Source organism: Hordeum vulgare, chromosome 1H, assembly GCF_904849725.1.
Source record: "Hordeum vulgare subsp. vulgare chromosome 1H, MorexV3_pseudomolecules_assembly, whole genome shotgun sequence".
NCBI classification, from domain to species: domain Eukaryota; kingdom Viridiplantae; phylum Streptophyta; class Magnoliopsida; order Poales; family Poaceae; genus Hordeum; species Hordeum vulgare.
Window position 1 is genome coordinate 37,869,573 of NC_058518.1, and position 12,530 is coordinate 37,882,102.

Sequence of the window (12,530 nt, forward strand, 5' to 3'; positions counted from 1 at the left end):
CCAGTTTCTGTCTCCTGATGTCTTTTTTGCAGGGGCTTTCACCCAATTTTCCGAAGCCCCCAATTTTCCGAAGCCGGGAAAATCCCGAGAAAAATATATAAAAATCAGCATACCGGAAGATTCCATATCACTCAAGGGGGGCCAGAGGGGAGCCTGGGGCCGCCCAGGCGACCTATGGGCGCGACCCAACCCTAGGCCATGCCAAGAGGCCGCCTGGGTGGGGCCCACGCCCTCTGGTGCCCTCCTTTGGCCTATATTTACTCCTCCGCGAGGAAACCCTTCGACAACATCCAAAATCGCGAATTTCTCCATCACTTCACTGCCGCAGCGCTTCCGAGATCGGGAGCGTCAGGAGACCTCTTCTCGGCACCCTGCCGGAGGGAGGATTGACCTCCGGGAGCTTCTCCACCGCCATGGACGGTTCCCGAACGTGCCGTGAGTAGACTTCCTTGGACCATGGGTCCATGACCTGTAGCTATTTAATTTCTTCTCTCCAATCTTGTGCTTCAATGGTTAGTCCTTGTGAGCTGCCCTACATGATCAAGGTAGCTATGTAATTCTCTTGCTATTGCTATGCTCGGTTTGTTGGGATCCCATGGATTATGAGATTATGTTCCGATTGTTATGAGTTATATATTTGATTATCCTTTTTTATTATGTTCCTTAGTGATTCATGCATGTTCTCCGTTGCTATTTATTGCTTTGGCCGAGTACTAGATTGCAACTCCAAGAGGGAGCGTTATGCATGATTGTAGGTTCATGCCCCTCGATGTCTAGCTTGAGTGATAGAAACTTGAGACTAGGGGATGTGTTGTTGCCACCAAGGAGAAAATAACGGTGCCGGTGACCACGGTTGCAAGGATTGTTTACCTTACGCATAGTTCGTTAATGCAGTTGTCTGTTGCTTTGAGTTTACACTTTGGGTGGGGCTCACAACTTAATACCGGCGAGATGTTCTGGATATATATCTCAAGGTGGATTATTAGTAAGTAGATGCTTACAAATAAACAGTCTACTTATCTTGGTGTACTGTCCATTACTATTGAACCTCTAACTATCAATTAGCATAATTAGCATTGCGGTGCGTTTATAATCCTTTCAATTGCCCAACTGTAATTCATTTACCCAAGCATAGTTGTTTATCGTCTTTTGGGAGAGAGACATCACTAGTGAACATGATATGACTCCAGTCCATATCACCATCATTGTTTACACCTCCATCATTTACCCTTTTCATTTACTTTTCCGTTGCAATCACTATTACTATTCTCGCTTGTGTTTTGATCCTTTGCAAAGTACAAGGCCGGAGAGATTGACAACCTCTTTGTACTCATTGGGAGAAAAGTTCTTTTTGTGTGTGCAGGTCCACGTCTTCTACTAGAGCTAGGGTGGGAGACACCTACTTATTGATCCTAGGAGTCCTCCTGGTTCGATAAACCTTACAGTCTCGGTGTAAGGGAAAACTTGCTGCTGACTACATCTCAACCTTCCACTTGGGGTTATCAACGATGACTAATAATTTTTGCAATAAGTATGTGAGTTCTTTATGACTAATGTTGAGTCCATGGATTATACGCACTCTCACCCTTCCACATTTGCTAGCCTCTCTAGTACCATGCAAGGTTCGCTGGTGCATTAAACCCACGTTCCTCAAAACAGCCACCATAACTAGCTATTATGGCATTTCCATAGCCATTCCGAGATATATTGCCATGCAACTTACACCGTTCCGTTTATTATGACATGCGCCATCAGTGTCATATTGCTTTGCATGATCATAATATATCTAGCATGATGTTTTCATGGATTGTCCGTTTTTTGATATCATTGCTACGCTAGATCATTGCACATCCCGATACACTGTCGGAGGCATTCATATAGAGTCATATTTGTTTCTAGCATCGAGTTGTAATTCTTGAATTGTAAGTAAATAAAAGTGTGATGATCATCATTATTAGTGAATTGTCCCATGTGAGGAAAGGATGATGGAAGCTATGATTCCCTCACAAGTTGGGATGAGTCTCCGGGCTTTATGCAAAATAAAAGAGGCCAAAGAAGCCTCGAAAAAAAGAGGCCAAAGAAGCCCACCAAAAAAGGGGAGAAAATAAAAATAAAAAATGAGAGAAAAGAGAGAAGGGGCAATGCTACTATTTCTTTTTCCACACTTGTGCTTCAAGGTAGCACCATGACCTTCATGATAGAGAGTCTCCTATATTGTCACTTTCCTATACTAGTGGGAATTTTTCATTATAGAACTTGGCTTGCCTATTCCAATGATAGGCTTCCTCAAGTTGCCCTAGATCTTTGTGAGCAAGCGAGTTGGATGCACACCCACTTAGTTTATTTTTGAGCTTTCATACACTTATAGCTCTAGTGCATCTGTTGCATGGCAATCCCTACCCACTCACATTGATATCTATTAATGGGCATCTCCATAGACCGTTGATACGCCTAGTTGATGTGAGACTATCTCCTTATTTTTGTCTTCTCCACCACCACCACCACCATATTCTATTCCACATATAGTGATATACCCATGGCTCACGGTAATGTATTCCATGAAAGTTGAAACAATTTGAGAATACTAAAGTATGAAACAATTGCTTGGCTAAAACAGGGGTTGTGCATGATATAATACTTTGTGTGATGAAGATGGAGCATAGCCAGACTATATGATTTTGTAGGGATAACTTTCTTTTAGCCATGATATTTTGAGAAGACATGATTGCTTTATTAGTATGCTTGAAGTATTATTGTCTTAATGTCAAATGATAGACTATTGCTTTGAATCACGCGTGTCTTAATATTCATGCCATGATCAGATTATATGATCAAGGTTATCCTAGGTAGCATTCCACATAAAAATTATCTTTTTTATCATTTACCTACTCAAGGACGAGCAGGAATTAAGCTTGGGGATGTTGATATGTCTCCGTCGTATCTATAGTTTTTGATTGTTTCATGCCAATATTCTACAAATTTCATATACTTTTGGTAAGTTTTTATACTATTTTTGGGACTAACATATTGATCTAGTTCCTAGTGCGAGTTCTTGTTTGTTGCATGTTTTTTGTATCGCACAAAATTCATATCAAATGAAGTCCAAACGGGATAAAAACTTATGGTGATTTTTTTGGAATATACGTGCATGTTGGGAAGTAGAATCAACAAAAGGTGGTGCCCGAGGGGCCCACAAGATAGACGGGCGCGACCTGGGTGGTAGGGCGCGCCAAGCTGTCTTGTGGCCACCCCGTAAGGCGGTTGGTGCCCTTCTTTCACCACAAGAAAGATAATATCTGGATAAAAAATTGTTAAAATTTCATTCCAATCAGAGTTATGGATCTCCGGGAATATATGAAATGGTGAAATGCCAGAATCTGGAAGGTGGAGAAACGCACAAATAGAAAGAAACAAAGGTAGAGTGATCCAATCTCGGAGGGGCTCTTGCCCCTCCGCCGCCATGGAGGCCAAGGACCTGAGGGGAAACCCTCCTCCCATCTAGGGGGAGGCCAAGGAAAAAGAAGGAGGAGGGGGGGCTCTCTCCCCCTCTCTCCCAGTGGCACCGGTACACCGCCGGGGCCATCACTTTGACAACGATCTACACCAACAACTTCACCGCCGTCATCACCAACCCTCTCCCCCTCTATGTAGTGGTTCAACACCTCTTATCACTGCTGTAATCTCAACTTAAACATAGTACTCAATGCTATATATTATTTCCCAATGATGTATGGCTATCCTATGATGTTTGAGTAGATCCGTTTTGTCCTATGGGTTGATTGATGATCATGATTGGTTTGAGTTGCATGTTTTATTATTGGTGTTGTCCTATGGTGCTCTCCGTGTCGCGCAAGCGTGAGGGATCCCTGTTGTAGGGTGTTGCAATGTGTTCATGATTTTCCTATGATGGGTTGCTTAAGTGACAGAAGCATAAACCTGAGTAGGTGGGTTGTTGAATATGGGAGTAAAGAATATTTGATACCTTATAATGCTATGGTTGGGTTTTACCATAATGATGTTTAGTAGTTGCAGATGCTTGCTAGAGTTCGATTCATAAGTGCATATCATCTAAGTGGAGAAAGTATGTTAGCTTATGCCTCTCCCTCATATAAAATTGCAATATAGGTTGCCGGTCTAGTTATCGATTGGCTAGGGACAAACCACCTTCTTGTGACAAAAAGATCTCTACTTAGACAAACTTAGTTGTTTATTTATCTTAGCTGCCCCTAGTTTTTATTTACGTGTTCTTTATTTTCTTTCCACCTATCCTATCACGCCTACAAAGTACTTCTAGTTTCATACTTGATCTAGGTAAAGCGAGCGTTAAGCGTGCGTAGAGTTGTATCGGCGGTCGATAGAACTTGAGGGAGTATTTGTTCTACCTTTAGCTCCTCGTTGGGTTCGACACTCTTACTTATAGAGAAAGTCTACAATTGATCCCCTATAATTGTGGGTTATCACTAGCCTAGAGGACATTTGAGCAACTCGTTCACCATCCTTCATCTTGAACTTATCAAGCTCACTTTGAAGCACATCCAACTTAGATTCCCTCACAGAATCAGTAGCTTCGTGCATATCAATCAAAGTATCCCAAATTTCCTTTGCATTCTCAAGGCGGATGGTTTTTTTGAATTCTTCGAGCCACAAGCAGTTGAACAAGATATCGCAGGCTTGAGCATTGTATTGCAACATCTTCAGTTCATCCGTTGTCGCATCACGATCCAGTTCTCTTCCTCCTCCAAGAAATCACCTTGTACACTGATACGTCTCCAACGTATCTATATTTTTTTATTGTTCCATGCCGTTATATTATCATTTTTGGATGTTTTACAATCATTTTGTAGCAACATTATATCTTTTTGTAGCAACATAGTGCCCAGTGTCAGTTGGTGTCTTTTGGTTGTTTTTACTTCGCAGAAAATCAATACCAAGCGAAGTCCAAATGCAACGAAACCTTTTGGAGAATTTTTCTGGGCCACAAGACATAGGATGGGCCAAAGAAGTACCTGGGGGTGCTCTGAGGGGAGCACAACCCACGAGGGCGCGCCCAAGAGCCCAGGCTTTCCCTGGTGGGTTGTTCCCACCTCAGTGGCCTCCTGCATCGCCTCTTAGCTCTATAAATACCAAAATATTCCAGAAACCCTACGGGAGTCGACGATTTTTTTTCCAGATGCCGCTGATTCTAGAAGCACGAAATCAAATCTAGAGCCCTTTTCCGGCACCCCACCAGAGGGGAACACAAACACGGAGGAGTTCATCATCCTCATGGGTGCGTCTCTAATGATGCGTGAGTAGTTCACTTCAGACCTATGGGTCCGTTGGCAGTAGCTAGATGGCTTCTTCTCTCTTTGTATCAAAATATAACGGTCTCTAGGAGATCTATTTGATGTAATGACTTTGTGCTTTGTGTTTGTTGGGATCCGATGAACTGTTAGTTTATGATCAGATTTGCCTTGATTTAATATCCATTCTTGATTATTATAGCCTAGTATTTCTTCTCCGATATTTGGATTTTGTTTGGTCAACTTGATCTATTTATCTTGCAATGGGAAGAGGTGCTTTGTGATGGGTTCTGTCTTTCGGTGTCCTTTCCAAGTGAGAGAAGCGGCAGCAAGGCACACATGTATTGTTGATATTAAGGATATAAATATGAGGTCTATTCCTACATGAATATATCTTGTCTACATTATGTCATCATTCTTATTGCATTGCTCCATTTTTCCATGGACTTAATACACTAGATGCATGCTAGATAGCGGTCGATCTGTGGAGTAATAGTAGTAGATGCAGGTAGGAGTTGGTCTACTAATCTTGGACGTGATGCATATATACATGATTATTGTCTTGGATATCATCATGCTTATTGCTACCTCTTGAGCTTCCGTTGGTTTTCCCTTGAAGAGGAAAGGGTGATGCAGCGAATTTGATAAGTATTTCCCTCACTTTGTTGAGAACCAAGGTATCAATCCAGTATGAGGAACAAGCAAGGCCCCAATCATAGTACCTACACAAACAATCAAACACTTGCACCCAATGCTAAAAAGGGGTTGTCAATCCCTCCAATTACTTGCAAGGATGAGATCTGATAGATATAGATAAAAGATTGCTAGAACAAAAAGTAAAACAAAATAAATAGCAGCAATATATTTTTGGTATGTTTGGTTTATAGATCTGAAAGTATAATATGGAAAATAGAACCGGGGGCCATAGGTTTCACTAGAAGCTTCTGTCATGAAGGAAAATAATATGGTGGGTGAACAAATTACTCTCGAGCAATTGATAGAAAAGGAAATAATTACGAAGATTTCCAAGGCAATGATTATGCATATAGGCATCACGTCCGTGTAAAGTAGACCGAAACGATTCTGCTTCTACTACTATTACTCCACAGATCGACTAACTCTTCCTGCATCTAGAGTATTAAGTTCATGAAGAAAATAGTAACGCATTAAGTAAGATGACATGATGTAGAGGGATAAACTCAAACAATATGATGAAAACTCGATGGCAACAATGCAATACGTTCCTCGCTACCCCTACTTTTTCACTGGGTGAGGACACCGCAAGATTGAACACAAAACTAAGCACTTCTCCCATTGCAAGAATTACCAATCTAGTTGGCCAAACCAAACCAATAACTAGAAGAGACTTGTTAAGATATGAAATCATGCATATAAGAATTCAGAGAAGATTCAAATAATATTCATGGATCATCTGAACATAAACCCACAATTCATCGTATCTCGACAAACACACCGCAAAAGAGTATTACATCGGATAGATCTCCATGAAGATCATGAAGAACATGGTATTGAAGAACAAAGACAGAGAAGAAGCCATCTAGATACTAGCTATGGACCCGTAGGTCTATGGTGAACTACTCATGCATCATCGGAGGGGAAATGGAGTTGATGTAGATGCCCTCCGAGATCAATGCCCTCTCCGGCAGATTACCGGAAAAGCCTCCCAAATTGGATCTCACGGAACATAGGCTCCTAGTGGCGGAAAAGTATTTTTGTGGCTCTCTTTGGTATTAGGGGAATATTTGGGAATTTATAGGCCAAGGATTAGGGTTAGGAGAGCTGCACGTGGCCCACAAGCTAGGGGTGCCCCCCTAGGGCGCGCCCTGTAGGCTTGTCGCCTCCTAGCAGGTCTCGTGCCCCCTTCTCCAAGTCTGGCAGGTGTCTTGTGGTCCAAGAAAAATCTTTCCGGAAATTTTATTACATTCGGACTCCATTTAATATTCCTTATCTGCAATACTCAAAAGCATGGAAAAAGCACAAGCTGGCACTAGGCTCTAGATTAATAGGTTAGTCCCAAAAATAATATGTAATCTCATATTAATTCATATAAAACATCCAAAATAGATAATATAATAGCATGGAACAATCAAAAATTATAGATACATTGGAGACGTATCAAGCTTCCCCAAGCTTAATTCCTTCTCCTCCTCGAGTAGGTAAATGATAAAAACAGAATTTTTGATGTGGAATGCTACCTAACATATTTATCCATGTAATATTCTTTATTGTAGCACGAATATTAAGATCCATAAGATTCAAAACAGAAGTCTAATATTGACGTAAAAACAATAATACTTCAAGCATACTAACAAGGACATTGCTTCCTTTCGAAATAACATGGTCTTAGAAAGCTATCCCTACAAAATCATATGGTCTGGCCATGCTCCATCTTCACCACACAAAGTATCTAGATCAAGCACAACCCTGATGAAAGTCAAGCAATTGTTTCACACTTTTTATGTTGTCAAACCTTTTCAAATATCATGCAATACATGAGCGTGAGCCATGGATATAGCACAATAGGTGGAATAGAATATGGTGGAGGTTGCAAAAAGAAAGAGGAGAAGATAGTCTCACATCAACTAGGTGTATTAACGGGCTATGGAGATGCCCATCAATAGATATTAATGTGAGTGAGTAGGGATTGCCATGCAACAAATGCACTAGAGCTATAAGTGTATGAAAGCTCAAAAGGAAAACTAAGTGGTTGTGCAAAAGGTGAAATTCCACTAGTTATATGAAAGTGACAAAATAGGAGGCTCTCTATGACGAACATGGTGCTACTTTGAAGCACAAGCATGAAAAAGATAGTAGCATTGTCCCTTCTCTCTTCCTCTCATCATTTTTTTGGTGGGAATCTTTGGCCTCTTTTTTCTTGTGGGCTTCGCTGGCCTCTTTTATTATTTGTGAAGTTCGGAGACTCATCCCAAATTGTGAGGGAATCATAGCTTCCATCATCCTTTTCTCACACGGGACAATGCTCTAATAATGCAAATCATGACACTTTTATTTACTTACAACTCAAAGATTACAACTCGATACCTAGAACAAAATATGACTCTATATGAATGCCCCCGGTGGTGTATCGGGATGTGCAATGATCTAGCATAGCAATGACATAAAAACATACAAGCCATGAAAACGTCATGCTAGCTATCTTATGATCATGCAAAGCAATATGACAATGATGGTGTGTGTAATAAATGGGACGATGGTGTTGCATGGCAATATATCTTGGAATGGCTATGAAAATGCTATAATAGTTAGGTATGGTGGCTGTTTTGAGGAAAGTATATGGTGGCTGTTTTGTGGAAGGTGGGTTTAATGTATCAGCAAAAGTTGTGCGATACTGGAGAAGCTAGCAACAGTGGAAGGGCGAGAGTGCGTATAGTCCATGAACTCAACATTAGTCATAAAGAACTCACATACTTATTGCAAAATCCTATTATTTATCAAAGAAAAGTAATAGATGCATGCTCCTAGGAGAAGGGTTGGTATGATTTAACCATCGCACGGTTCCGACCTCCACACAAACGTTGAAAATCATTAAACAAATCATGCTCCGACTTCATCACACAACGGTTCACCATACGTGCATGCTACGGGAATCAAGCCTTAACACAAGTATTTCTTCCAATTCAAAATTACTTACTAGCATGACTCTCATATTACCATCTTCATATCTCAAAACTATATGCAAGGAATCAAACTTCTCATCATATTCAATGCACTAATATGAAAGTTTTTATTATATCACTCTTGGATGCTCATTATATTAGGAATAAATTCATAACCTAAATCAATTACCATGGTGTTTAAAGAACTCTCAAAAATAATATAAGTGAGGTGTGAGAGTTTCATAATTTTTCTATAAAATAAGTCACCGCCGTGCTCTAAAAGATATAAGTAAAGCACTAGAGCAACATTGCCTAGCTCAAAAGATATAACTGAAGCACATAGAGTATTCTAATAAATTCACGATTCAGCGTGTATCTCTCAAAAGGTGTGTGCAACAAGGATGATTGTGGCAAACTAAAAAGTAAAGACACATATCATATAAGACGCCCCAAGAAAAACACATATCATGTGGTGAATAAAAATATAGCCTCAAGTAAATATACTGATGGATTGAAGACAAAAGAGGGGATGCCTTCTGGGGCATCCCCAAGCTTAGGATCTTTGGTATCCTTGAATATGGCTTGTGGTGCCTTGGGAATCCCAAATCTTAGGCTCTTGCCAGTCCTTATTCCATAGTCCATCAAATATCACCCAAAACTTGAAAACTTCACAACACAAATCTCAACAGAGAACTCATGAGATTCGTTAGTATAAGAAAAATAAATCACCACTTTAGGTACTGTTGTGAAGTAAATCTTTATTTATATTGCTGTAATATTTACTGTATTCCAACTTCTTCATGGTTCATACCCCTGATACAACCCATAGATTCATCAAAGTAAGCAACAAACACAAAGAAAACAGAATATGTCAAACACATAATAGTGTGTACCAATCTGTATACTTCGTATTTTCTCTAACTCCAACAATTCTTAAAAATTAGGAAAATCTGGGAAATTTGTATATGAATCGTGTGTAAAAAATTCAGATCAAAAGCACGTTCCAGTGAATTTACAAAATTCCTGGACGAGAGAAAAAGTTTTTATTTTTCAGCAAAATCAACTTGCAAACACCGTAGACCATCCCAAAGGTCTTGCTTGGCTCAAACACTAATTAAAATAAGAAAACACAATTATTACAGAGGTAATAATGTGTGCAGCACTCAAAAACAGAAGCAAAAAACAAAAACATAAAAATAAAATTGGGTTACATCCCAACAAGCGCTATTGTTTAACGCCCCTTGCTAGGCATAATGCAATAGATCTAGGTATTGTCATCTTTGGTATTTAACCCATAAGTAGGTATCATAATAGATTCATAAAGTAATTTTATTTTATTTCTAGAAAGTTCTCCATCCGTTTCCTTAATGGAAATTGGAATCTAATATTTTTCTTCCTTCATATCAATAAGTGCACCAATCGTTCTAAGGAAAGCCCAACCAAGAATAATACGACAAGTAGGATTGCAATCTATATCAAGAACAATGAAATATATGGGCACATAATTCCTATTTGCAAAAATAAGAACATCATTAATCCTTCCCATAGGTTTCTTAATTTTAGAATCCGCAAAATGCAAATTTAAAGCGCAATCATCAAATTCACGGAATCCTAGCATATCACACAAAGTTTTTGGAATCGTGGAAATGGTAGCACCCAAATCAAACAAAGCATGGCACTCATAACCTTTAATTTTAATCTTAATAGTAGGTTCTACTCATCACAAAGCTTCTAGGTATGGAAACTTCCAACTCAAGTTTTTCTTCAAAACATTTCATCATAGCATCCACAATATGTTTAGTAAAAGCTTTATTTTGATTATAAGCATGCGGAGAATTCAACATGGCTTGCAACAAGGAAACACAATCAATCAAGGAACAACTATCATAATTAAAGTCCTTGAAATCCAAAATAGTGGGTTCATTGCTATTTAAAGTTTTGACCTCTTCAATCCCACTTTTATCAATCTTAGCATTACGATTTATATACTCCGAATCATTGGGACGCCTTTGAAATACAGTTGACTCATCTCGAGTCCCATCTTTTTCAAGATTTATACTAGAAAACAAAGATTCAATAGGAGTCACAATAATCACTTTAAGACTTCATCATTATTCTCACGAGAAAACACCTTTTCAAGCCATTCACGCTTAGCACGTATTCTAGCGGTTCTTTCGTTACACTCATCAACAGAATTTATCATAGCGTTTAAGAACTCAATAATATCATGCTTGGGTGGAATAGATCTAATTTTCAAAGAATCAATCTCAACAGAAATTCTATCAACGTTCCTAGCCAAATCATCAATCTTGAGAAAAAAATTCTTCAATCATAGCATTGAAACCTTTTTGAGAGCTAATGAATTCTTTAATATTATTCTCAAGAGCAGAGGGCATCTTATTATTATTTCCATATGAATTATGGTAAGAATTACCATAATTGTTAGAGGAATTACTAGGAAACGTCCTAGGATTGAAATTACCTCTATACGCGTTATTGCAAAAATTGTTCCTACCAACTAAATTCACATCCATATAGTCATTATTATTTCCAATCAAAGAAAACAAAGGCATATCATTGGGATCAATATGAGCACTCTTACTAGCAAACAATTTCATTAATTCATCCATGTTTCCACTAAAAGTATTTATTTCTTCAACACTGTGCACTTTTTTACTACTAGGAGATCTTTCGGTATGCCATTGAGAGTAATTTTCCATAATATTATCTAGGAGTTTAGTAGCTTCTCCTAATGTGATTTACATAAAAGTAACACCTCCGGACGAATCTAAAAGATTTCTAGAAGGAAAATTTAATCCCGCATAAAAAATTTGTATAATAATCCATAAACTCAAGCCATGCGCTCGGCAATTCCTAATCATTAGTCTCATCCTCTCCCAAGATTGTGCAACATGCTCATGATCAAGTTGCTTAAAATTCATTATATCGTTCCTAAGGGAGATAATCTTAGCGGGCGAAAAGTATTTGGAAATAAAAGCATATTTACACTTATTCCATGAATCGATACTATTTTTAGGCAAAGATGAAAACCAAGTTTTAACAATTTAATTATCCACATCCTTCTTATTTTGCATATCACACAACTGAACGAAAGTATTTAGATGGGATGCGACATCTTCACTAGGAAGGCCAGAAAATTGTCCTTTCATAACAGCACTAGTGGCGGGAGCAATCAGAGTACTAATAAAATCATTATTATTAGTAGTGGAAAATCAAATAACTTGGTATTCTCTTGAGTCATTGTGATAAAGAAAGAAATCTAGCACAGAAGAAAGGAAACGAAAAGACGAACGGAAGAAGGGCGAATAAAAAGGCAAATCTTTTTGGTATTTTCTGAAAATCATTTTAGAAGTGGGGGAGAGGAAAATGAGAGGCAAATGGCAAATAAAGTAAATGCAAGAGATGAGTTTGTGATGGGTACTTGGTAGGCTTGATCATGCTATGTATCCTCCCCGACAACGGTGCCAGAAATCCTTCTTCCTACCTCTTGAGCTTGCGTTGGTTTTCCCTTGAAGAGGAAAGGGTAACGCATCGAAGTAGATAAGTATTTCCCTCAGTTTGTTGAGAACCAAGGTATCAATCCAGGAGG